The 27,663-nt window shown below is 39.6% G+C and overlaps 1 pseudogene across 1 annotated transcript; it reads right to left on the minus strand.

The window, feature by feature from the left end:
- Positions 1–1,455: 1,455 nt before the first annotated feature.
- Positions 1,456–15,257, minus strand: LOC144654868 (uncharacterized; annotated as a pseudogene). The gene is made up of 2 exons (XR_013571008.1): positions 15,243–15,257; positions 1,456–2,897 (listed from the first exon to the last, which is right to left on the minus strand). The product of XR_013571008.1 is annotated as an uncharacterized LOC144654868 (transcript).
- Between the last annotated feature and the right edge of the window lie 12,406 nt (positions 15,258–27,663).

Raw genomic sequence — 27,663 nt, forward strand, 5'->3', positions numbered from 1 at the left:
AATTTGTCAGATATAGTTATTTCCAGAAACACTAGTCGTTCTGACGAGGAAATCGTTGTATATTGAATGTTACATGCGTGTAGTGGATTACTGTATGAATTATGTCTGTATTTTTAAGCACTTTGTGGAATTTTAAATCGAAGTGAAACTATTGCCAGAAGTTTGCGGAAGTTTAAAACTCGTTTAGTGCCAAACGATAACAAGTCAAGTGAAATAAATAATTATTTTTGTGTACATAATAATTCATTCATTCTTTTTAATCTTTTTATGGAGTGGATGAAATTATCACTATTCTCTAAATTGCTCTTGCATTTGTGGCTTTGTTTATGCTTTGTGAGTTTCTTGTGAGTTACACGTGAAAGTGCCAGGAGCGACTTCAATTTTCTTTGCATTTATTCTGATTTCAATGAGCTTTTGCCATTCTGGTCATTATTTCAGGTTCTTTTTCTTCCTTGGCAAATAATCACGATGACGACTTATGTGATGAATCGCGTCATTTGAATGGCTTTGACAATATCATAGCATTGATCCAAAAAATGCAACTTTATCATATCAAGAACTGCTACAATCTACATTTTTTTCTCAATTAAATTTATTAATTCCTAATTCAAATAAGCGACATTCCAATTTATCCTGTCAAATTCACTATGGAGACAAATTATGTTCTTTTAACTCGTCACGCAATCTTTCTCACACTTATCCTCTTCGCGTTTAATGAGGTGTTAGCATAGAAACTAACTTTGGTATAAGGCATACTTCTAGCTAGGAGGCCGAACATCCCAGTTTTTTGCCACTGCCTGCCTACCTTGGGTCTATTTGATTTTACCTATAGGTCGAACGCACTCCCATGATCTCTGATTACTATTAGTAGTAATAGAGTTGATGTTCTTTGGCGTAAATATGTTTTTGGCCCTTCTCAGAGCTGAGAAGGGAAAACACATAACTATATTTACGTCCGTGAACATCAAGTTTATTGTCATAATATATATCTCTCAGCGAAATCCCTATTTATCACAAGCACAGGAAATACGAAACAGCAGCCCCAATCCGTTCATTATTCATGCACCACTGCAAACATTTTATCGAACAACACCTACTTGCAAACATTTTTTTTTTCAATATTTTTCATATTCCCCTCCAGAAAAATAATGGTCCGTCCCTAAACTGGTTGCATAAGTGATGCAATCTCGAAAGAAGTAAATGATGTATAATATAAATTTATGAACTATGGTCTGTATGTGTCACTGTGTAGTTCAAAAAAAGTGTAACAACTTTAAGCATTAAGTGTAATAAGTCTAAGTGCTACATTGTAAGTGGAGTATTGTAAGTAGGGTAATTTAAGTGTTGTAATATGTTCATACGGGTAATGAGCGATATGCTGCTGGGCATGTTGGGTTATACTTATGGGTTATATCAGTACAATAATGAATCAATTTATTTATTTGTTTATTTTTTTATTTATTGTTTTTTTGTTTTGTTTTCTTGCTGCGTTTACCTTTCCCCTTGGATCTGGATTTGTTAACAGCTCTCAATGAGCCAGCGATCTTTACCTCCATCGTTTCTGCAATAAACTGAGACTGCACTCGAGAGAGCGCTGAAGATGGAGCCTGTGATTTGAGCCAATTCAAGGGACAACTACTTAACACACATAACAGCTATTAAAGCAGCAGAACTGGAGAATACAAAAAAAAAACATCACGGACATAAGAACGCCAAAACGATTTGAACGATTGCATAAATTCGGTATATAAAGGTTTCTATTTTTTTCCTCTAGCTCTCCTGTTTGGCTGCAATGTTAGACAGACTGCTCATAAAGGCTGACATAGTGTCCTCAAGAGCAATGAAAGATTTCTTTTGACTCTCTTTACTATCTTGTCCCTGCTCTTTCTCACTCTCTTCTAAGCCAGTTAAATCCACAGTTTCTATGCACCTGATCTGCACTTGCTGGAAATAGCTGGCAGAGACTGCGACTTTGAAGTGATGGAACGACTGGCTGACTCGAAGCTTCTCTCGGCATCGCTTGCAGACTTGTTTGGCCGTTTCCTCTGTCTATAAGGGACAGATAGCCTCTCATTGTTCCTCCTGGGACGCTTGGATTGAGGTTGTGTGGCATCTTCCATTTCGGTTACGGTGCTGTTAAGAAGGCGAACAAAGACAGATTCCAAATGATCTGATCTTGGATTTGAAAGTAACTCACAAAGCCTTCTCATGGCTGTGATGAGACCTCGTGAAGGATTTTGAAGACCTTGCACGAGACCAAAGTTAAAGCCCTGGAATGAATTGCACGGATGTGAGCAGCTGGGCAACTGATAAAGGCTACTACACCTGTAAATCTGGGGCGTTACATGGGTTGATGGCGTCGACACGGGCACATTCATGTGCAGACCCGGCTCAAAAGAATCCATTTCATCAATGACATCAAAGACATCATCTAGACTTGGTGCAGAATCCAAGCTCGAGTTGAGGATATCTGAGTCCATGCTTTCTGAAGACAGCTTTCTTTCAATAACGTCTGACACGCTTGCCAAGTCAGAAGAAGTCGGTGATCGCCAAGTTCCATCGAAAAGGATGTCCAGTGAATCTATGCCTGAAGCCATTTCGTTGTCTATCCCGGACTGCTTACATACTGGCTTTGAGGGATAGATGCTGTTGTCCTCCTCAATCATTCCTTCAACATGGCTAGGGGCCGTGGAGAGAGAGACCCTGGGAACGAAGTTGCTGAGAAGGCTGCCATCAGCTAAACCGTAGGAGGCCTCAGAAGTCGATGCGTTTTCGATATCTTGTCGAGAACCGTCAGTTCGAGTATCACACTGGCCACCATTCGAAGTAGAATTAAAAGCTGCTTTGTTCTGCTCTTGACGACGTTGTCGTTCTGTCTTCATTTCAGTCTCCTTTTCCTAATGAATAATGAATAAGGGAAAAAAGTTTACTTTAATTAACTTCATTACCTCCAGATTTATTAACAGTGCCCATACAATAAGATTCTACAGTTCAATGGCGCCTGTTAATGTTAGGGGAGCTACGTCTGTTAGGCTATGCATGTTTGGCACCTTTGCATACGAGTTTAACTTACGAGCTCCAAAGATAAAAATGTAAATGAAGTAACCATCCCATTTAGTGAAAACTTACAGCTATAAATACAAGTGGATCCCAGTTTCTCGAATCTCCCGATAACTCGAGCCAAATGTTGTTTCCCTTGGATGCAACTAAGAATGGTCCGCGTGTCCCTGTCGTAACTTCGTTTTAAGACGGACGTCAGTGAGTAACAGAGCAGAGGTTTCTCAGATATTTTAATTTCTCAACTAATTAAAAAATGCGTGAGTAACCTAGGTACACAGAGCAGGAGTTTCTTTGGTATTTTCAGGGTGGCTAATGGGCTGGAACATTAACCAGCTATTTCAAAACCGAAACCAAAACAATAACTGCTTTGTTGGAATTTTCTGTGTGTTTTACCAGCGAAGCGAAAAAATAAAATTAAAGTAAATCATTGTTACATCGGGGTGTCCTTTTTGTGCGATTTAAAGCATTATTTTTAAACGCTAAGAAAAGTGTATCTTTCGGATACGCTAGCTGAACTTTCAAACTTCAGGAAATTTGAGGGAACGAAATACTATTACCCGAATTTACACCGAAACGGTGTGCTGGGTGCCCCTGTATTTTAATAAGGCAGTTCATTGTTTTTAATATCGGACTAATTAAAAACGAGCAGGAGTTTTCTACCAATTAAAATACGACATGACTCTGATCATGACTCTAAGTCGAAGCAGGATTTTCTCGTTGACAGATAAAAATACGACGTGTCTATCTAACTTTAGAGCACAATAGACGTGAGTAACCTAGGTACCAAAGCAGAACTTTGATTATCCGGTATTGTAAAAAGGCTGAGTTAATGTTTATAATGTCTCGACCAATTAAAAACGACGTGACTAAATTAAGCACTCAAAGCAGAAGTTTCTCGGGGACTTTAAATTTCGTATTTAAAACTTAACGGTATTTTATATTTTTCGACCAAGTAAAAAAACGACTTGACTCTAAGCAGTAGGTTTTCGGGCACTTTAATACACCGATCCAGAGTTTCAGACTGCCGGTCCAAATTCAAAGGAAAGGTGAACTCTCATTAAGTCAGACCATTGTTACACATCGCAAAAAAAAAAAAAACAGTAGCCTGACTTAATGAGTACTCACTTTTCTTTTGAATTTAGAACGGAAGTCTGAAACTCTGGATCCGTGTATATCGCAGTAAGGAAAGGGGTTTTAATTTTTTTTGACCAAATAAAAAACGATGTGACTCTGAACTGTGGGCCATTAAAATTAATATGATTTAATGCTTTGACAGATTAATAAAAAATAGTGTTCTCAACTGATCAAAAATTCTCGATCGCAAAATATTTCTCCGCCGATTTCTCGACCTCGTTGGGCGATTATTTTTGGACTGCTGTCCATTGTTTTAGGCGTTTACTGTCAATTTTTCAAAAGTGGGTTTCGTCTCGCTCGGCTGAAATGGCATCTGAGCTTACTTTGTCGTATTTCCTTAAAATTTGCTATGCTTTAACAGAACTGATCTGAAGTACGTTAGTTGGTTGCCAGCTCAGTGATTATAACAGCGAAAATGTCCGCTCTCCCGCTCTAATGCAAACCCTCATTAGTTTAGCCTGAGTGTGTTCTTTTCAACTTTTTTTTATTGAATTTATAACTTCTTGATCAGCCACAGCCATAACGAATACGGATCTGTCACCTTGTACCCTTTATAGCGAAATGCTAGTGAGTAGGAGGGGTGGTGTGGTCTGCGTGTCTCCATTTAGCCACACAGGGGTCCGTCGTCCGATCTGACGCCCTCGCAGTCTCGAGCAGGCAAAAAGGCCGGGCCGCGAAAAGAATCAGTCTCGCCGTCCGCAAAGTCTCGCATTACCATTCGACACCCCTAGTAGGAGAAGCAAAGAAAATTTTTGACTGTTGGTATTCATCCACTTTAATTTTCGACTTGATAGCTTTGTGCCCGTTAAATCTGCGGGAACTAATTAAACGTATGCCCTGCATGCTGATGACGCAGGGGATTTGTCACTACATCAGGTTCGATTCGCCGTCGAACATTTAAGAAACCGACAGTTTCGCCGTAGAGCTCTTATTTAATTCTTTCCTTCGCTGTCGCTATTTCGTTCGTCGCCATTTTACTTATTCCATGTCACTGTTTAAACGTCGTGTCGCTTATCGGAGTTTACCCATACAGGGCCTCTAAGCTTGGTTCCTTGCCCCCGGGGGGGGGGGGAATAGGAAGCGTGTTGTTAGAAAGACGGTCCGGTTATTAGTTAAAATTAATGCACTAAATACAAAACAAGTCGACTAAAATAGTGATAGCATTCTCTCGGCAATCCTGTCTACTAAACTCTAACAATGCATTTTCTTTGTATATATCATCATTTTAGTGGATTACTTTCAAACTTAGCTAAAACTGAATGAAATGTTCTCGAAACAAACTTCAGTTAATTGCATCAAAGTTGTGAAAATATATTAAATTCAAGGGTCAGTTTTTTCATCATGTGATAAGTACAGTAAATTGTGCAGGTGAATCTTAATTTCCTCTGAGGAAATTTCGATTATTTTCGTTTAATTTCGATTATGCAAACTTAACATTTGATTCTCTTCGATAGTGTTGTTTGTAAATGTGTTCATCTTATAAAACTACAATGTACATTTAAGGATTGATGGTCATAACTAACCGTACTTGACTTGTTTAAAATTGTGCCCCTCTCTTATTTGACATTTTGATTTACAAGTAATAATTAAAGTAGCAAACAACACTAACCAAAAAACGATGTTTGTTTTTTCAAGAAACAAAAAATCAATAAAAGCACACGTGTAAAGGGCCTGTAAACAATTTTCATAATATCGAAGAGGGTACAGTGCCAACTAAATTGGATATTATTTATAGAACAGTGAAATTTCTGACCAACCTGAAGTCACGTGTTCAAGATCAGGCCGAAAAGAATGCAGGTGAGATGTAAACTGTTTGGTAGATCTGTCCGGTTGGGCTTTAAACACCTGACTATAAGCTTAAGGTGACAATCTTTATATGCAAACGCAGGTTATTTGGTATCAATAGCGAATGTTCGAGGCCCATGACGGTGCTAAGTTCTTAAAGTGCGAGGGTTCGGCCGCACCCACAAACCTCGAATAGGTTTATTCAGTGAAACATTTTCTGTAATCATATTTGTAGTATGGTTAAAATTTCCGAGTTTACTGTAAAGTGCTTCCGGATTGAAACGCTGTTTCCATTGAAAACAATGAACCGTAACATTGAACATGACGCATTTCCGTTCGTCAACTGCTCTTCGTGTTAACCGTAGCGTGTGTGCTTTGTTCCCTTTTTCCGAGTCAATAGAAAAATATCCTAAGGACAAAATGTTTTTGCTGTCGAACATGAAATTACCTTTCTTGAAATAATACATGTTGACATTCTACAAAGAAACGCATGACGCCCTGCCTGACCAAATATACAAGACAACGTTATCTTTTTTTTTTTCTTACAACTTCGAATCCACCTATTTTAAAACAAGTTGTACTTTTTCCAAGACGGTTTGTAGGTTCTGCAGTAAAGAAATGCCTCTAGTTTTGGTTCTCGAGAAGTGGTATGATAATAATATCAAAGGCAATCAAAAGGCAAATAAATGCATTTGCAACGACGTTGATTCTTTGGCACATGTAAGCCTACTTATCCACTAGCCTGTATGCAGACGAAGGTAGAAAACCGGAGACGTCTCTGCGTAGGAAAATAAAAATTTGACAGTAGTGTTTTAAGGCTCGGGAACCAAGACTAAGGTAGTTGAACAGGTGCAGACACGCAAGCAGTTTCCGGTGTTTTTTCTTCTTTGCAATCGCAGAATGTCATCACTCAAATTATTTAGTTATGTTTCAAAGCTATGAAGGCCCGAAGGCCAACTAACAGTAGATTAAAGTTATGCACAATATTGTAAACAGGAAACACCCACGATGAATAAGTTCCTCACTTTGGAGTGGATAAATTTGCTAATCAGCAGCAAGTGCTACAATGCGCTGCTTATAAAAATAATGAAACAAAGCAAAGTTTCCAAATAGCTTCATGCTTTCCACAATTAACCAAATTCAGCCCCTCCCGTGCACAAAAACAGCACATGTTTTTGAACGACATCTCAGTTCACAGTTCCAAGGACACTGGACGCCCACGCATAACGGTTGCTACGCTTCAAAGCGTCGCCAATCGCGATCCAGTATCATACCCAACTTTGCGGCTTCGCGCCACTTGACTTGTCACTAATCTGAACTAATCTGCGTGCACTTCACGTTTCAATGAATAACTCATGAAAACAAGAATCATAGATCCCTGATATATGTGTGTGTGCTGTGCTTAATAACTGTCATAAAATAGAACAAGTGTTCAGTGCCGGAGTAAAGCTCTTCACCATATCATTATTCGATACCACGTTTCCTAGCACGCAGAACTACCTCAAATGAATGCAGTGTGTGTTTATTTCACCCTTTACTAGGATGTGGATTTGTTATTCAAATTTGTAAGTGGCCAATTAGCGCTGCTAAATTAAAGTTTACGTACTCATCGAAAAATTAGTAGCCTGCGAGGGCAGACGGCTTTTTTGAATCGAGTTTCACTCGCCAAGAAAAGACCTTTTTTTTCGGCGGGTAAAACTCGAGCCGAAAATGCTGTCTGCTCTCGCAGGCAAAAAAATAGCCAATATTATCGCAAATGCTATCTGTTCGTTCTCCTAATCACCGTTGTATGTTTATGTTAATGACATTTCATGTCTGCTACACCACCTGAGTATTTAGTAATTTTCAATATTGGCTTTACCATCTGACTCAACAGCACGCATTGCTTTTACATCAGTTTTGAGACGTTTGGTGGAAATGATTGAAAGAGAACAATCTACCGAAATGAAGCAGGCATACGGCGTTAGCCGCTGATTTAATTTAATCTGTAACAAGTTTTTTTTTTTTTTCTGCTGTGCCAGCTGTTGTGAGATTGTCACTCGCTTAGAACTTGTATCTAGTAAAATTGCTGGATACCCGCGTGGGCGAACGAATGCAAATTTTTGATATTAAAATTGAAACTGAACAAGTTTTAAGATTGCTACTTTGTATTTCCGGAGCGTCACAAACTGATGGTTTTACAAATATTTTTTACAGAAATATCCGTTTAGCAAACAGTAACGCTTATTCTTTAGTAATAGGAGCCTAGACGCTCAAAAAGAACCCCTTGCAAAGCGGGACCTTAGTCATACTATTCGCTTATTTGTACTAATATCACAAAAGCAATACAAAACAACCTTGTCACAGGTCATCGGTATTGTTCGGAAATCGTCGGAAGTGCTCGGTCATTTTCGTTGTTCATCTGTCAAAGATACGCTGACGTAAGGAATACAAAATAATTTCTCCCCAGCTGAGCACTTAAGTGTTCGGAACTGTTCGGAAGTGCTCGGTCATTGTTCGTATTCAATATAAAAGACTCGTTGACGTAAGGAATACGAAATGACTCCGTCACAGCTGAGAAGATAAGTGTTCAGAATTTTTCGGAATTGCTCGGTCATTGTTCGTATTGAAATTTGAGGGTAGCGTTTTAAAGCATGTTTCGGGGTCCAAGACTAAGGTAGTTGAACAGGTGCAGGCATGAAAGCAGTTTCCGGTTTTTTTTTCTTTGCAAACGCAGTGTGTCATTTAAATTATTTAGTTATGTTTCTAAGCTATGAAGGCCCGAAGGCCAACTAACGGTGGATAGAAGTTATGCGCAATATTGTAAACAGGAAACACCCACGATGTATAAGTGCCTCGCTTTGGAGTGGATAAATGTGCTAGTCAGCAGCAAGCGCTGCAAAATGTTGCTTATAAAATGAAACAAAACAAAGTTTCTAAATAGCTTCATGCTTTCAACAGTTAACCAAATTCAGCCCTTTCCGTGCTCAAAAACAGCACATGTTGTTGAATGAGATCTCAGTTCAGGGACACTGGACGCCCACGCATAACGGTTGCTACGCTTGAAAGCGTGCCAATCACGATCCAGTATCATACCCAACTTTGCGGCTTCGCGCCACTTGATCGTGTTGACTAATCTGCGTGCACTTCACGCTGAAAAACTTCTCAAAACAAGAACCATAGATCCCTGTTTGGTCGTTTAACTGACATAAAACGGAACAAACTTTGCCGGAGTTAGCTCTTGCGTTATGTGATGCCACGTTGCCTGGTCAGAGTTGCCTCAAATTGTTGCAGTGTGTTGTTTATATATTTTACGCTTAACAGGATATGTGGTTTGTTATTCAAATCACAAAAGCAATACAAAACAACCTTATCACAGTTCATCGGTATTGTTCGGAAATCTTCGGAAGTGCTCGGTCATTCCTGTTGTTCATTTGTCAAAGATACGCTGACGTAAGGAATACAAAATAATTTCTCCTCAGCTGAGCACTTGAGTGTTCGGAATTGTTCGGAAGTGCTCGGCCATTGTTCGTATTCAATATAAAAGACTCGTTGACGTAAGGAATACGAAATGACTCCATCACAGCTGAAAAGATAAGTGTTCGGAATTGTTCGGAGGTGCTCGGTCTTTGTCGGTCATTTTTAAGAGACTTGCTGACGTAAGAAATACAAAACAATTTGTTCAAAGTTGATCAGTTAATTGTTCGGTCATTGTTCGTTCATTGTTAGATCGAGTTGAGGTCTGGTTCGCCCACGCAAGGAAAACGAACGGACTCCATCAAATCTCAGCAGCCAAGCGTTCAAAATTATTCGGAAGTTTTCGGAAACTGTCGTTAATCTTCGAGAAGAAATCGTTATTTGAGTTGAGAAGTTTCTAGACGCTTATTCATTTTTTCCTTCTTTTTCTTGATTTCTAAGATCTTTTAAAAGAAACGGAACGCTACGCAGAAAGGGCATAACGCTCAATCGGGACTAACACGAGTAATCTTCATTACACTAGCAAATGCATGTATCTGTTACGTTGTTCAGTGGACAATAGCTGCTCTTAAATATATCTCTCTTCAGCGAAATCCCTCTTCTCTTCTTTCCTACGCGCACAGGAAATATGAACCCACACCCCCCTCCCCCACTCCGTTCACCATTCCCCTGCCCCCCCCCCCCAATTTATCACTGGGGTGATCGTCGTCTCATTTAGGTGTCAGTAAAAATTCTGTTATTGTCGGAAGATAAGTAGGGAGGGTGACAGTGAATTATGGGCAAAACATTAAAAATATGAAAAAAACAGGGTGAATTACTGGGGGGGGGGGGGGAGGGGGGCGGTTTGACATTTTGTGCCTACCTACGAGGCGGTTGGATAATATTTGGAAGCCACTACAAGTGATTTTGCGAAACCCCCTCCCCCCCCCCCCCCCCCCGCAAATGCACTAATAAATGAAAGCCCCCTGAAGTGTTAAGCTTCAGCTTTTCCTTAAAAGCAAGTTTGAGTCACGCTACTTAACTGCGATTATTTGTTAATACCGATGCTCCAGTAAATTGAAAATTGTAACACTCGAAATAAACCCAAAATGTGGTACCTTGAAATTACATCATTCCATTTGCGTGTTTTCGGCCGAAGAGTGCACAGCTTTTAAAGTATCACGGTCATAAATCGTTTAAAGGAACCAGTCAAATTAAACGATAAAGACGAATTACACGAGGAGTTCTTCAATCCAATATATAATCCATCCAATAGGAAGCTCAGTACACTGTTTGCTTTAGTTTGTCATTTCGAAGGACTAGTCAAAGGAATTTTAATTGCTAAATATTTTCAAGTGTTATAACACATCACAAGAGGTCTGTTTGTTTTGTTTTTAAAGAAGATGATGTATATGATATCAAGCTTGTTCTTTCTCTCGGATTTTCAAACGAGGGACTCGTCCTTTTAATCCTTTACCGATTTAATATCAGTACGTGTAACGGATAAATAAAATAAACGTTTCACTGATAATTACTTATATTATATATGCCATTCTGTGCTTCAGTGGTTTTATCTGTTCCCAATATTCTAAAAGGCGGGTCGAGGAGCTCATCTTACTTCTTAGACACAACTATGTTCCCTTTAAAAGCCCGGCCTGCAGCAATTCGGCCGGCAGGAATTTAGAAAATGCTTTTGCTAAATTTCAAGAAAATTTTCATACCTTAGTTTTCCTGCCGAGTTGTCCAAATTGAAAGGGATGTCCGCTCTTCAGGGATCACAAGGCACAAGAGATCAAATACTCTTCACTATAGCCTTTTTAAGAGATTTTCCAAGTGGTTTCTCCCACCAAGTTTAACCAATAGGAGGTCAAGTAATTTCAGAATGTCAATCCTACCAATTTTAAAAAATTGAATATAATGGATTTACACTTCACTGTACTCTTGGTACTTGGACGCAATTGTTCCTTTAAAAGCATATTTTAAATTTTCCCGTCGATCGAGAAAGTTGAATCGCCCGAGGAGTTCTTCAATCCAATAATCAAAACCAATAAGAAGCTAAACTGGGTGCTTAAGTATGTTGTCTTAACGGCTAGTCCAAGCAATTATTTTAAAGTGTTTTCACACAGTATAAGAGATTGAGACAACAGTATTAAAGCCCTGTTAGTCATTCAAATTAGTTATGTTTCCATTCTGCGAAGGCCAACTAACGGTCAATAGAAGGTATGCACAATATTGTTAATTAAAGTCACCCATGCACAAAAGCAATGATGAATGTAAGTATTTCGCTATGGAGTGGATAAATTTACTTGGCAGCAGCATGCGCAAGCGCTGCTTTAATAGAAAATGGAAAAAATAGTAACTAAACAACTTTATGTTTTCCACAGTAAGCCAAATTCAGCCGCTCCTATGCTCGGAAACACATATTAATCGGTTGCTTGTATGCTCCAAAAGCATGCATGCTGGCACGTCCAATATTATACCCTTCATTGCGACAAAGAATCAATCTGAGTCCCCGACGGGAATCAAACTCATGGCCTCCCAGATACCGGTTTGGCGCTCTAACCAACTGAGCTACGAGAGACTCGTAGCTCAGTTGGTTAAAGTCGATTCCCGTCGGGGATTCAGATTTTTTCTTTGTCCCTCGCTCGAGTCATGTTGAACAATTTCTTCACTATTTATCACCGAGCTTAAAATTTACCATATTTATTATTTACTAAACATTTGATGATTTCGACATTGCTGATCCTAGCAGTATGCAGGACGCGTGTCACATATTAACCTAGTAAATGGCCCAGCTCACAACGAGTCTCTCGTAGCTCAGTTGGTTAGAGCGCCCAACCGGTATCTGGGAGGCCATGAGTTTGATTCCTGTCGGGGACTCAGATTGTTTCTTTGTCCCTCGCTCGTGACATGTTGAACAATTTCTTCACTAGCAAACGATGATTCTTTTTTCCTTTTCTTGTTGACGCTCCAAAAAGGCATTGGCGATGTGCAAAATAATGTTTTTCTGTATTAAAATCCTAACTTTCAAGAAACAGATTTGCGGTTGCACTTTCGGCTGCGAAAGAATTCAAGACACGATTATCATGCTAACTTAACTGTACAACTCACCAAAGTTTGAAAGTACTTCGCTTAAGATTCTGCTCTAGAAACTCAGCACAGTCAACTGGCTACTGAAAAGAAAAAATTGGAGTTCAAATCATGTACGAAAACTTACGGTGGGGCGCTGCAAAAATTTTAGTACTTACCTCTCCGAGATTTACTGCGAAATGAAGCAAGTTCTTTGAGCCGGCTTCTTAAGTAGGGGACGCGGCATAATTGAAAGAAAACAAAGAAATAATAAAATTAATAATTTATCATTCAAGACAATTCCAAAATAGAACGCCATTACATATTTACTAACGTGGTAGTAAATAATGTCATTGTGTATGGGATTTCATCCGTTGATTCTAGAAGCTGGCAGTAGACATGTTTATAGTTAGGGGTTCCTTTCGATAAAATTTGTTCCATTTTATGCATTTTTTGATGAAATTATTCTTATTTAATTAAACGTTTTTCGTCTTAAAACAACCAAACAATCAATTTGTGCAGCATTCTGAATCACAATTCAAAAAATGATTACAGAGGAACCCCGTTAATACGGACACCAAGGGGACATGCCAAATTGTCCGTATTAACGGGGTGTCCATATTAAGCGGGGTCTCAGAAAAATGTCACGGACATGCGTTTTATCGATAAACAAGAAATAAAACGCATTTCAACAGCAACCAAACGTGTCCCATAAAGTATCCTTTGTAACTGAAACTCTAACCGTAACCGTTCTTAAAAAGTCTTTTCTCAAAAAGTCGGTAATTAAACTTTGCACAGAAGTTTTTAAGCTTACGACACAGGCAGGCGGACTTAAGAGTCGTCAAAACCGCTGTTAAGCTACTCTTTGTAATCAAATCGTTTTAACTCGTCATTATTTGACCAGGGTAAAAGTTAGCAAATAATCTTGACAATGATAATTGACAGTGCACAGATAGTGTCCGTAAAGCGGGGTTGACAATGTATGACAGTTTGTCACTTGGGACACAAAAAAGTGTCCGTTGTCCGTATTAAAGGGTGTCCGTATTAAGCGGGTTAATTTAAGAAAAAATGTATGAGGTTTTCGTCGGGACCAACAAAACTGTCCGTAATACTGGGGTGTCCGTATTAAGCGGGTGTCCGTAAAGCGGGGTTCCACTGTACTTAGTCATGCGCTTCCAAAAGTCTACATACCTTTCTCAGAGTTTGGTCGTGAACTTAAGATTAAAAGCGCTTTGTCGCTTAGCTGTCTTTGTGTCGCCTCTAGACAAAAGATAACGAGGAGACAGTCAATAAATAGCTTGGTTAATTATCACTGTTTTGGCAAGGCCAAGTTGAAAGTCATAACACACTTAGCAATTGAGCGTAACGACGAACAGACTATTGTGTAGATGATTTCATCCATGGATTCTAGGGAAGACCAGAAGTTTTAGTCAATGTATATCACGCTGGTCATTCATTTTTATAGACTGATTATACTCTGTTTCTATGTCTTTATCCTCTAGTAAAGATAATAGCCGAGTCCCCACATCCAGTAGGGCGTAGTTAGAACCCAAGCCGCAGGCGAGGACTCTATCAACCATTCGAGGAAGTGAAATAAAATGCGGCCATGTTCTTTTATCAGATTATAAAGACACGTAAATTAAATGAAGATTTTATTCATTTTATGAAATTACTACACTCGATGCAAAGCAGCGAGGTTAATTCAGACGTACCGCCGTCATATATATTCTTTGTACTCCGATGAAGAATAGCTCTTTGTATGAAAAAGCTATCCACGAGAATATTCTATAACGATTTAAACCTCGCGTATGCAATCAAACTCAGACTCAGCTTTTAGCACATCCATCAAGTCAAATTTCTATATCCATAGCTCTTTCTAGATTCAAATATCTTCTATCCTTAAAAGACTAAACTCTGCCTGAACAACAACTGAACCGGCTGTAATCAGTTGGTCACTATTTTAAAAGCTCGGCCTGGAGCGATTCGTTCCACAGTAAGCCAAATTCAGCCGCTCCTATGCTCGGAAACACATATTAATCGGTTGCTTGTTCTCTCCAAAAGCATGCATGCTGGCACGTCCAATATTATACCCTTCATTGCGGTATTCGCGTCAGTTGACTTGTTTACAAATCTGAACTAATCTGCGTGCACTTCACGTTTCACTGAATAACTCCTCAAAACAAGAACCATACTATAGGTCCCTGATTTGTGTATGTGCTTTAATTTTAAGACATCAAACAAACAAACAAACAAGAATATATCAGGCCCTCTTAATCCGATGCCACGTTTCCTTGTAGTGCGTGTTCACTTTACGCTTAACTGGACATGTGGTTTGTAATTCAGATTTGTAAGTGGCCAATTCGTGCTGCAAACTATATACATGTTGTTTCACACCTTTTTTTAAGTCTTCGCCAACGAAAGTCAGGCTCAGTGCTGTCTCTGGTTATGCTCCTAGGCGGGGGATTTGACACCAGTAATCTGGTCTAATCTGCCCTTTTTTGAGTACTTATGCTTAGTGTGCAAGTGGCCCCACGGATGCCTGTGGTGGTGGGCACGTGAACAACTTTCAACTTTATCTTGATTGCTTTCATCACCAAATATAATATTTGTGTTTTTCTAACTTGGTTAAACAAAACTCTAAGATTAAGCTAAAAAAACACAACGAAGACTAAAGCTACAAGATAAAGCGACTAGAATTATGCAGAAATTAGCGAGGTCAAGTACTGTTAATAGCAAATAAACAAACCAATCGAGCCTACCTTGCTAGAAGCAAGCTCTTTCTTTCTGCTCTTGATCCACTCAGTTAAGTCTCGAGAACTAAACTGACTACGAGCTAAACACGTGTTCCTACATGTATTTATACCAGAGTAGTGACAAGGAACGGCAGTTTCTCACGAACTAAAACGAGTTAAAAATAGCCTTGCCAAACCATGCATAAAAACCATTTCCTTGCGAGTAAACGCAGCGGCAAGGATATCCTGCACTAATTACGATATTTTAAAGGATCCTAGTCAGCCACACCTTTGTTTTTGTTTACATACGCGAGTTCCGGTGTAAGCGAGTTCTGGTGTACGTGAGTTCCGGTGTACGCGAGTTCCTGTGTACGTGAGTTCCGGTGTACGCGAGTTCCGGTGTTACGTACTTTTTGCGCGTCTTTACCAAATGTATGTGCAAATCTCCGCGGCTCTCCTCGGTAAGGCAAAGGCGTGAGATTATGAATATGAATATGGATATGGATATGGAGATAATAACAGGCGATGAAAGCTTAACAACAGTCGCCGTTTTTTAATCGAGGCTAAAAGAAATCGACAATGAAGCGACCGCAACCAACGTGGTCGTCTTAAATCGAGTGGCGAGTGTTCATACGGGTACTAAGATAACTTGAATCTATATATTGGAACGTGTTTTATTTACCACAGAGCTGCTCCTGCAAGAATACATGCAGTGACAATGAGTGACAATACACCGATTCAGCGAAAGCCGGAAGTTGCATGTGAACGAGGCCTAAGGGCCCTCGGCGGCTCAAAATTATAAAGATTTTATTAGCGTGTGGGGCATTTTGAGTTGGTAAAAGCATTCCCTTTACAAATTAGCCACGAATCTTGATTCTTATTAGTTCAAAAGTATAAGAAGAAGAAATTTAAGGTCTTGCAGGCTATAGAAGAAATTCTTACAGCTTACCGGTAAGATTTTGTTGTCATCTTCTTTGGAATCGAATATTTTATATTTACTCATCAGCATAGCCTGAATGTTTGCTGCTCTCTGGCTACACTCAATTTTGGATTTTGTTAATCAATAAAAACGAACGTAACTACCTTATGATTCACTGAATGGAACTTTTGAAGAACAAAATTAATTTGGTTTTGAGAGCCCCTTAGGTTTTCAATCCGAATAAAAAGTTGCAGGTATCGACATAGAATCGTAGAGAGTCACGCGTAAACATGTCTCACAAATAGTTTCAGTTATCTAAATTATGTCAGTTTGTTTCGACAGAAAAGATCACGTAAACATGTATCGCAGTTTGTTGTAACATTTCCCAATCATAATAATTAATCAACAATCGAAAAGCGTACAGTCAACCCAGTCAAATACAGGTATGTCAGATTTCTTTCACTGAATTATTTTACGGACCTGACTTCATTTCTGAACTGGATCGAATTTGACCGGCAAGAGAAGATTGTTTTGTTTACATGTAAGCTTCCAGGTCAGTATAATTTTACCGGTAATAACAACCGAGTCTGCTATGAATACACTGCTACATTTTGCTACCACTCTAGAATCTGTGTGCTTAAAAGCATCGATGAATTTAAACACTAAATAACCTTCCGTGTATACACACAACTCACCCATTGGCGTCGAAAACGACGTTGTGTACTTTATATTATAATTCTTTTGATATGAAAGTTGGCTTTATTTTATTATTAACCTGTATGAATCTGCAACTCAAATACATGTACAATTCAATTTACACTTGAAACAGTTCTGAGATAACTGGGTACCTGCGTAGGCGTACGAACGCTAATTTTTGTATTAAAATTGGAACTCAACAAGTTTCGAGTTTGCTTATTTGCATTTCCGTTGTTTTAAACCTGATCAGTTAAGTGTTCGGAATTGTTCGGAAGTGCTTTGTCATTGTTCATATTCAGCGTAAAAACCTCGCTGACGTAAGGAATACGAAATAATTCCGTTTCAGCTAATGAGTTAAGTGTTCGGTCATTGTCCGTTTCTTGTAAGATCAATACGGGGTACGTTTCGCCCACGCAAGGAATACGAATGAACTCGAGCTCGATCCCCTCATCAGTCAGGCGTTCAAAATGGTTCGGAAGTTGTCGGCTACCGTCGGCTATCTTCGTGAACAAATCGTTTTTTTTTTTTTTTTTTTTCAGTTAGGATGTTTCTAGATGCTTATTCATTTGTTTTATTTTTCCCTTTTTCCTAGATTTCTAACATTTTGTTAAAGAAACGGAACGCTACATAGAATTTAAAGAACATACTTCTCAAATGGGACTAACATGATTGATCTCCATAAGACTGGCAAATATACCTGTTGTCAAATAGATATTTTTCATCGAAACCCCTTCTCTTCTCTTCTAGCGTCCCGTGCAGTCGATTTTAGGAGTGAAACACGGTCGCCCCTTAAAACGACTGCGGAGGAAGCTACTTCTCCTCATGCGCACACGCATATGAAAATACGAAGCAACACTCATCTGCCCCCTCCTCCCCCCCCCCCCCTATTGTTTTCTATGAAACCTTTTTTTCTTTGCTTTTTTCTTTACTCATCTTTAATTCAAGTTTCCTTATTGCTCAAGATCGTTTCCGCAGTTTCGACACCTCTCAGTTCTGTCATCGGCTTGCACTCGTGGTCTTCTCGTTCAGTGTTTAAAAATAGTTTACCGTATTTTCTCGATTAAACGCCGGGCCCCGAATAAACGCCGGGTCTCCAAGTTGTATTTGAAAATCAACTCCTTAGACAATTATTAAAGGTTGAATATGCTTTAAAAATTAATGTCTTATTATATAGCTGTCAAAAATAATGAATAAAAATCATTTCTTAGAAACATAGGGCGTGAAAAAACTCCTGAATTCAAATAAACGCTGACCCTATAGGGCCAAGTTTGAAATAAACGCCGGGGGCGTTTAATCGAGAACATACGGTACTTGCCACATAACTCAAAATGACTTAAAAGAGACAAAATTTGGCAATCAAGTATTTCCATGATTCAAACCGCTATTTGGACACCCTATGCATACAATGCTATACACTGCCTTTTTTCTATGAGAATATTGTTTTTTTCTGCAGATGTTAGGCTGAAAATATTCTTGTGAATATTCTTAGATAATAGCATATGACATTTCGGTTTGTGATGTATGCCATACATATGTAACAATGTAGCGTTCATCGAACTGTCGTTAGCATCGAACAGCTTTGAACGTTTGGCTAGTGCATCGTTTTAGTGACTTGTTTTTCCGTTTAGAGAAACGAAGAATTTTATTCTGTTTAGGCCATCCCAGTAAAATGTTTCATTTCCCATCGCCCGACCGACCCATTTTTTTTTTTTTTTTCGAAATGTAAAAAGAAAAAATTCCAGTAGTCAGTTTAGTAGTCAAAGAGGCAAGTACTTTTAGTTACAAGCACACGATCTTGTTTTATTAGCAACAATTGGTATGATGTGATGCCCTTGTCTTTAATTAACATTGATACTAAGTTTTTCAAAGCCTGTTTCGTGCTAAGGGTATTAACGATTGTTCCAACATTTTCAGCGAGATCGACTGAAACAAAATCTTTCGGTTCTGAATCTCCTGGCTTCTTAAATGAACCCAGACCTCTTGAAGTGTTCATGTTTTTTTTTTTTTTGCTTGACCGGCCGACCCACCATCACAAGAGACGGGGCGATGGGAAACGAAACATTTTATTGGGATGGCCTTTGTTTAAAAAATATAATTGTGTTTTATTAGATGACTGTGTCTGACAAGGACTGGGAACCCATACATTAAGAACCTAATAATGAACTTCCTTTGTGATCGCCAATAGAGAGTAGTGGTTGATGGAGTTTTTGCCAGTTTTCTCAACATCAACAGAGGGGTTCCCCAAGGGACTGTGCTTGGACCCTTATTGTTCTCTATCAGGGTTAATGACATCAAACCTGTTATAAAAAAGATAAGAAAAGAAGAAAAAGGAAAAGCTAAAAAAAAAGGAAAACGAAAAGCCTTTCTGACCCAAAAACTTTGCCTTTTGCGCATGCCCAAGCAAACATGTCATAAAACGCGCTGCTAGTTTTAAGTAGGTTGTAGCTTAATTAGCTAGTAAATATAACTGAGCAGAACATGCCAAAAACGACCACAAATACGCTTTTTTCAAAAATCTGTGGGAGTAAATGGATTAAAAGGTGGTTATTGAGGTGTACAGTGTAAGCTTATAGAATGGCACGTGCACTCAGGCGTATAAAATGGCTACAAAAGAGGAAGGCGTTATCACGAAAACTTCCATTGTTTCTGAATCAACTGGTTGAGTTTTGTTACAGTCGTGAAAATATCTTCTAGTGAAGGAAAAAATGTTTTCGCTGATAGAAAAAACAGAAACCTTCTCTGTTCCATTTAGTTAATTGGAACATGAGGGGAATTTCTGATCATGTATTGCAGGTGTAAAATGGTGTAAACAAACTACATAAAGAAATCACGTCAGTTTTATTTCTTCCACAAAATCAAGTCTTTTTCTAGGTTTCACTTAGCCATTGTTCTTGATAGCCTTTGTATGTTGTTATACATTGAGAAATTACATTGCGATTGAATACTTTTACTAGTCTCTTTGTTCGACGAGTTAGCTTCATCTCTTTGTTCGACGAGTTAGCTTCACCGAAAGGTCTCTGATGAGTCTCTTGGCGGAGACGAAACATGCGTGTCAGACCAGCCACGAAAGTATTCATTAACAATTTACACGTTACGCAATTGGGAATGCTTACGCGATGTAAGGCCAGATTGCACCATCATTTCGACGCTAGCGGGACTTCGAACGCGATGTTCGACGAGTTAGCTTCACCGAAAGGTCTCTGATGAGTCTCTTGGCGAAGACGAAACATGCGTGTCAGACCAGCCACGAAAGTAGTCTATTTGGCTAGTAAAAAAAACCAGTTATTTATATAACAGTGTTGGACATCATTGCCATTTTGTGATGGCGAATGCAAAATTGTTACATGTAACATAATACAGTGCAAATAAAAACAGATGGTATGTTCCAATATTACAGTTTTAAGAGTTCTACTGAAGATCTAGTGATCTCATGGGTTCTAGTGAGGATTGTAACAGTATTTTGCTTTAAAAGTAGACTGTAATAGAAAAAGTCGTTCAAATGAGGTAACATGAGCAATGAAAAGACCAGCACCAGAAGGACGGGCTGTACCACTGTCGCGTAGGTCTGCTGAATCAGCCCCTCCTGCTGGTTCGATGGCTTCAAGTACCGTAACGACTCGATTTAGCGCCCGGGCGCTTATTTACTTTTGGCACCTGAAGGGAGGGCGCTTATTCAAGACAGGGCGCTTATTCGGGACAGGGCGCTTATTTAATTTTTTGAGAAACAACCAAATGTTCAAAACAAAACTTTAATAAGTAATAAGTATTAAGATAACTAACAATAACAGAAACTGTAACAGTAGCAAATTGTTGAAGGTTCAGCTACTTCTAAAAGAATTGTTCATTTTAGCAGTAAATATAAACGTGTACGGAACGGTAAATGTTCATGCGTTTATCTACTCTACGTCGATGACTTCACCAGGGCCAGCTATCCACAATAGGGGCGCTTATTAGAATAGAGGCACTTATAAGAATGGGAGCGCTTATTAGAATGGGGGCGCTTATTGGAATATGGGCGCTTATTGACAAAAACACATTCGAAGGGGGGCGCTTATTCGGAAGGGGGCGCTTATTGGAAGGAGGGAGCTAAATCGAATCATTACGGTAGCCTCTCTTCCCCATTTGAAGACAGGGTCCTTGACCCATTACACTGTAGCTCGTCTCATTGTACCAGGCAAAACTAAAGTTTTAGATAATTACATGTATGCTTTAATAAATGTACATAAATTAGCTGTGGTTATTCTACAATGTTCTGAGATACTGTATTAGGGTGCAAAAATGACATCTGATATAGTTTTTTTTAAGTGGACCTAATTAATCGGGCGTGGCCGATTTAAGGTTTACCCTTTGGTCGTCCTAGAGCGTAGTCTCCTGGCGCGGCCAAAAAGACGGGGATAGCTCGGGGTTGCTACAAAACCGCTACGGGTGACGCATACCGCAATGGTTTTCATTTTAGTTTTGACAGGAAATCGTTGCAGGCACACTTGGTCGACTTTTGGGTTAATGTGTAATCAGGTTGTGTTTTTTTGCTTCGGCGGAAGGACAGAGAAAAAAGCTTACGGTGCAAAGTACAGTATGGGGCCCAGTTCTCGGCCACTTTGACGTAAACTTGTATTTCTTACCTCAGAAGAACCGCAGGAACTTGAAATTTCTCGCAGAGCAGCTACATTATTCAGCTTTTGGTGTAAAGCTACGACCGGTCAATTGCCCGAGCAATAATAAAAATAAAAGCTCCATTTGTGGGCCCAGTTCTCGGCCACCTTGGCCCAGCCGGCCTGACGTAATTGTATTTCTTACCTCAGAAGAACCGCAGGAAGAATTCTCCCAGAGAGCATAGCTTTTTGTGTAGCTATCGACGGCAAAAATTTGCCCGAGCAATAATAAAAATAAAAGCTCCATTTTGGGCCCAGTTCTCGGCCACCTTGGCCCAGTTCTCGGCCACTTTGACGTAAACTTTATTTCTTACCTCAGAACCGCAGGAATATTCTCGCAGAGCTAGCTACATTAGCTTTTGTGTAAAGCTATCGACCGGTCAAAAATTAATTTGCCCGAGCAATAATAAAAATAAAAGCTCCATTTGTGGCCCAGTTCTCGGCCACCTGGCCCAGTTCCAGCCACTAAAAGTTGTGCGTATTTCTTAAAAAAATGCTCAATTAATTTTCACAGTCATAAAATCACTCTTAAACCTATTTACTATACGATCCCAAATTATTTTTATGATGCTTTGTTTTACTTAGAAAAGAAGATAACGCGCCTATTGCTATGCAGGCGGCAAACGATGACCAATGTTTATAAAAGGAAGTTAAAGAAGAAAATTTTTAGCAGAGAAGAAATTTAAAAACAAGGCTAATGTGATAGCGAGAGGGTGGCCGAGAAGAAACGCAACGTCGAAGAAAAATCAATAAAGACCAAAAAATACAACGGTTAAAAAAAACTAAAAAAATATTATTCTACGTTTCAATGCAAAGCGGGGGAAAAACGAACAAGTGAGCCGTCAACTACCTCCGCGTAAACTCGACTGTGAGCTATACAGAACGAAAAAAAACAGACACTACGTTTGAAGGAATCCTTTATGGAGTGAAAAAGCGTAACAGTGCGAGACCCGCGAGGCAAGCAAAACTAAAAAGAGGGTTATGCGTGGCCCGCTTTTGAAGTCGAAAGTTAGAAGGAGAATGAGGAAGCAGGGGCGAAAAAAAAAGGAGAGGGTCTGCGGCGAAGGGTACTCGCGAGAGGAGGAGGGGAGGGGCGGGCGGAGTGACGCGGAGTGCGGAGTACAGTTTAAGCACGGAGTAGAGCGGACACTAACGAATAACGAGCGAGGATGCTCGTTTTCGACGATATTTCTACTTTTGAGCACTCTATGGTCTGTTTTAGCGTGGAGATGTTTTTGCAGTAAGACATGTTCGTTCTGCAAACCCCTACTAAAAAACGGGAGATATGAGTTGTGTGATATGTTTTTTCTTTCCACTACTTGACGTCTGTTGAGTGAGTCGTGTATCTCGCACGAGGTGAGGGGCCCGTAGAAATCAACAGTCAATCGTAAATAAAGGGAGGCCACGACCCTAGAATGGTTTTGCCGTAAATTTTAAGTTCGTTTGATGCTGACTTTAATGGGGGGGTGGGCCACCACTACGTAAAGATGCCCGAATAAAAAGAGAGAAGTGGGGGAAGTAAGGCGTTACAAGTGCAAAAAGTACCAGACCACCCAGAAGAGAAAGGCAGAAGATAAGCCAGAAGAAACAGAAAGCGCCACCTTTAGGCGGGACACCACACCAAAGTAGTGGTGCAATCAGGATAGGGATTTTTTTTCTATCATTGAAATTGGTGGTAAAGTTAGTTTTGTTAGCGAAGTAGTGACAATTTTTTGATGTTCCGGTTTGTTTAAGTGATGTGGGGGAGGTACCGCACCAGTATTTTGTGTATTTGTATGTTTTTTTTGAGATGCCATTATATGTGACAGTTTATTTATGCACATACAGCTCATGCAAGCTGTGACTTACACAAGGAGTGTGTGTGTTGACTGAACCCTGCCTTAGGCAAAGCGCCGATTTTAAGCTTCTCAAGCTTCTCAATGTTCTTGTTGGTTTATGAAATACATGTAGTACAGCTTACTGAGTTTAGAAGTGGATGTTCATTCAGTTTAGTTTTTTTACACTGTTAAAAAAAAAAGTCCTTCAAATGAGGTAACATGGGCAATGAAAAGACCAGCACCAGAAGGACGTGCTGTACCACGACACGCGTCCTGCATACTGCGAGGATCAGCAATGTCGAATTCATCAAGTTTGTAGTGAATAATAAAGATGGTAAATTTTTTAAGCTCGGTAATAAATAATGAAGATGAAGTATTCAACATGACTCGAGCATGGGAGCATGGGACAAAGAAAAAGAAATTACATATCGGAAAGAAATTAATGTTTCAGTAATAAAGCAACTCTGGGGAAGATTTAGGACAGAACATGCGTTATGAATGTAGCTTTTCACAGATGGTACGACAAAAAAGCGGATCAATTTCCTTTTCAATGACGGAATAACGTTGTTTTAAGACAGGATTTACGTGGATTTGATGCCCGTAAAGTCTCTTGTAGCTCAGATTAGTCTCTCGTAGCTCAGTTGGTTAGAGCGCCCAACCGGTTACTGGGAGGCCATGGGTTCGATTCCCGTCGGGGACTCAGAATTTTTCTTTGTCCCATGCCCGAGTCATGTTGAATACTTCATCTTCATTGTGTTTATTATGTTTACTTTTAGAATGAAATAAATAATTTCACTTGACTTCTTTGTTCACTTCTATTCAACTTGCATTAAAAAAAAAACACACTTGTGAGCTTAACTTGCGGCTTGTTTGTTTCTGCTTCATTTTGTTTTTGCTTCTTTCAGTCTTTCTATTATTATTTCTCTTATAACTGTATCTTTTTATTATTTTAGGGAACGATGTTCTACATATCGGAAAGAAATTAATGTTTCAGTGATAAAGCAACTCTAGGGAAGATTAAGGACAGAACATGCGTTATGAATGTAGCTTTCCACAGATGGTACGACAAAAAGCGGATCAATTTCCTTTTCATTCATTTGACGGAATTAACGTTGTTTTAAGACAGGATTTACGTGGATTTGATGCCCGTAAAGTAGGTATAAAGGGCCCCTAAACGTTTTAAAGGGCTTTACTGCCACAGTAAACAGATTTGTCGATTATTTTGAACAGAAAATAAGCACAATCTGAGAGCAGAACTAGATTGCAAGAGGATGGAACAGCAGAATCTTTTCCCTGATACGTGTCTACGACAAAGTGATGTTCTACTTCGTCAGTTCACACCTGTTACTGAGGTACAGTTAGCGAGGCTTATTGGTAAATCTGTTCGCAAGTCCTGTGACGTCGATCCTATTCCAGCAACAGTACTGAAAGAGTGTCTCACTGATTTGTTGCCAGTCATCACTAAGATAGTCAATGTGTCTGTAACTGACGCTGTGGTGCCTTCTAGTCTAAAACATGCTTCATTGCATCCACTTCTTAAGAAGCAAACTCTGCCTTATGAAGAATTTAGCAGCTTCCGCCCAGTTTCTAACCTGGCCTTCATTTCCAAATGTGTCGAAAAAGTTGTTGCAGCTCAGACATGTCAACACGTGGAGGATAACAACAGTAAACGAACTTTATCAGTCAGCGTATAAACAGTACCACAGCACTGAAACGGCGATGATCAAAGTTCAAGATGATATTCTTCGGGCAATTGATAACAACTGTACATGTTGTGTAATTCTGCTGCTACTTGACCTTTCAGCAGCATTTGATACTGTTGATCATCGTATCCTATTGGATCGTCTGTCACAACGTTTCGGTATCGTGGACAACGCTTTGGAGTGGTTCCGATCATATCTGTCTGACCGACGTCAAGTCGTGAAAGTAAATGGAAGTCAGTCTTCTCGTCGTGAGCTCCGCTGTGGTGTACCTCAGGGTAGTGTCCTCGGACCCATTCTATTCCTGCTCTACACGTCTCCATTAGGCGATATCACGAGGTATCCTGATCAGGTCAAGTTCCACCTTTATGCTGATGATACGCATGCAGCTGTATCTCACCTTTAAATCGTCCCCTGAGATGGCTAAAGCGGCGATGGAAGCTTGTGTGCGAGACATTGATACTTGAATGACGACAAACATGTAAAAGATGAACAGGGACAAGACTGACTTACTTGTCTTGAAGGCTCGTCATCGTCCACTCTCCCCACTGATGTCTATCTCAGTCTGTAATGAGGAAATCGACCTATCATCTAAAGCCAGAAACATTGTTGTATTTTTTGACACATCTATGTCCATGGATAACCACATTGCTGCTATTTGCAAGTCAGCTTTCTACCATCTTCTGAATATCAGTCGCATTAGAAAATATTTAAGTTTTCATACTGCTGAAATGCTGGTACATGCAGACAGACTTTATGGCTTATATTGACTTAATACATACCATAGACGTTTCAGGAAAATTGTTGGAGCAGAAGTGTGGAAACATTAAGGTAATCTAATTTCAACTCTTGATTCGTTGACTAAACAAGCTACGAACCTGAATTTCAGTGAGGAGCCTCCCCAATGCTTACTAATAAAATCAGATGTGCTGATTGTCGATCGTGTGAACCGTTGAAAAGTATCCGCTAGTTCTGTAATTATTCTAAAATGCTCGCAAGCTTCTCAAACCTCCAAATTTAAATTTGCGTTTCCCAACAATTTTCGAAAATTATACCGCTATTGTGTGTCAAACTCCTTCCAGGAGATTTCAAGGTACTGCATTATTTTTGCATCGATTTTTGCTGCTTAATTGGGCGGTTTTAGTGGGGGGAACTAATCAGAACTGGATAAGCAAGCATGCGCATTTGTCAGAAACCAAATTTTCAAGATGTCTAAATGCACGCACTCATTTCTGAACATTCGAGAATTTTTTGAGAATGAAAATAACTTTCCCAAGAGCTAATATTGAAGGAAAAAGCATCCCACATCAGAAATGATGTCAAAATGAAGGAAATAACACTTGAAAGAACCTAAATTTGCAAAATTCCCTTGGGGAATCCCCCCAGACACCCCTATTAGCTCGCGCCTTCGGCGCTCGTGTTAGCGGCTCCGGCGCTAAAACTTTACCTGCCAAAAGAACCCCCTTGAATAGAATCCATCCTACCGGCCTGCGTACCTGTATACAAATTGACTCCAAACGCTTAAAACTTCGGGACAAGTCCTTGCGACTAGTCCGGCCATGCACTGAACCAGTCGCGGGGACAAGTGCTTTAGTGTAAACTAGTACCAATTTTTGTCAAATAATCTAGTCGCAGGGACCAAACTTTGTCACTGCCACATTCTCTTGCTGTCGACTTGTGAGGCTTACCAATCGTCGAAAGTTTTACCTCTTTGCATGTTAAACTAAAGGAAATGTTGGGTTGCAAACGTGGGTAATAAGCTCATTCATTCTTTATGAAAATTTTGGCTTTTAAAATTCGCCTCACGCAAAACCTACTCGAAGTTGCAAAGAAAGACTAGCTAGAAATAGCTCTAAGGACCTCTAAACAGGGCACGCAAACGCAAGTAATACGCTGTAGGGCATGTTTTTTTTCCTTATCTGTAAACAAGTAGGAGCTCCGTCCTAACGCATTTGTCAAATTCCGATACAAAATCTTTTATCTTCGCTATTTCGAACGAACAACGATATGCAAGCATCGACTTTGGAGTAACTGCAGTAACTGTAACTGATATGAACAGCTGTTGGTAAAGGTCAGTCGGGTCGAACAGGAAGATTTGGTTTAGTGGACTTCGTGCGTCATCGGCTACAACGCCCATCATAAGCCCACCATGATATAGCTATTAACATGAATTTATTTACTTAACTTTCTTTATTGTACGAGGCGGGGTCGGACAATAACGATATAGCTGGCAATTGTTCGTAGGCTTTGTTTCAAATTTCCTTTGTCGTTTAAGTAATTTGCATTAAATTAAGAAAATTATGTTGAGTTTGTCAAAGAGTAACCTGCGAACACAGATGATTTTTCGCAAGATGCTGCCTTTACCTCTTTTATGTAAGAACCACCAGAAATAGAGAGAGTGTATGTTAAATAATAATAGTAATAAACTTCCATCGTTCGCTAATACAAGGAAAACTTATCGAAGTTTCGTGACAGCTGAACCGGAAACAATATATACAATGTTTCAGTTTATCCGGCCACGCATGAAAAACATTTGCATACGATAACCTATCGATTATTCTCGATCGAACCCGAATATAGAGACAGTCTGCGGTGTCGTATTTGTTCGGAATCAATCCGAACTGCCGAAGCTGTCCGTCAAATCACGTTCCAGAATGTTCTTTG

Source organism: Oculina patagonica, chromosome 5 (assembly GCF_052425735.1).
Source record: "Oculina patagonica isolate OP01 chromosome 5, crgOcupat, whole genome shotgun sequence".
In the NCBI taxonomy this organism is placed as follows: domain Eukaryota; kingdom Metazoa; phylum Cnidaria; class Anthozoa; order Scleractinia; family Oculinidae; genus Oculina; species Oculina patagonica.